The sequence below is a fragment of the Coturnix japonica genome, unplaced genomic scaffold (assembly GCF_054131305.1).
Source record: "Coturnix japonica strain WE unplaced genomic scaffold, WE-NBRP24 Scf092, whole genome shotgun sequence".
NCBI lineage: Eukaryota > Metazoa > Chordata > Aves > Galliformes > Phasianidae > Coturnix > Coturnix japonica.
The window spans coordinates 279,365-280,000 of record NW_028188995.1 but is presented as its reverse complement, the minus strand read 5'-3'; positions in this window follow the sequence as shown (position 1 = coordinate 280,000).

Sequence of the window (636 nt, the reverse complement as noted above, 5' to 3'; positions counted from 1 at the left end):
CGGATGCTAGAGGTCGCTGCCTATGCGGCTCGACTAGGTCGGCACGGTCTACCCGGCTCCGAGCGGGCCGTGGTGCTCGGCGGCGGCTGCTAGAGGTCGCTGCCTATGCGGCTCGACTAGGTCGGCACGGTCTACCCGGCTCCGAGCGGGCCGTGGCGCTCGGCGGCGGCTGCTAGAGGTCGCTGCCTATGCGGCTCGACTAGGTCGGCACGGTCTACCCTGCTCCGTGGGTGCGCGAGGGCTCGGCGGCGGTCGCTAGGTGTCGCTGCACGTCTGCCAGCCCGTCCGTCAGCGACCTCTAGCGTCCGCGGCGGAGCAGGGTAGACCGTGCCGACGTGAGCCGGCCGCCGCTCAGCGACCCCTGGCCGCCGCCGCATGAGCTTCGGTCCGCTCGGAGCCGGGTAGACCGTGCCGACCAACTCGAGCCGGACGTGCAGCGACCGCTGGCCAGCGCGGAGGCTCGTGTGCGCCGGCACGGTCCAGCCTCTCCCGGCGGGCTCCGTTCGGTTCGGACGTTCCTCGGTGGTGTCCGGGGGGTCTCAGCCGCGGCGGCTCGAGTGCGCCGGCACTGCACAGCCCCTCCCTGCGGGCTCCGCTCGGCACGGACTTTCCTCGTCGGCGTCCGGCGATCTGAGC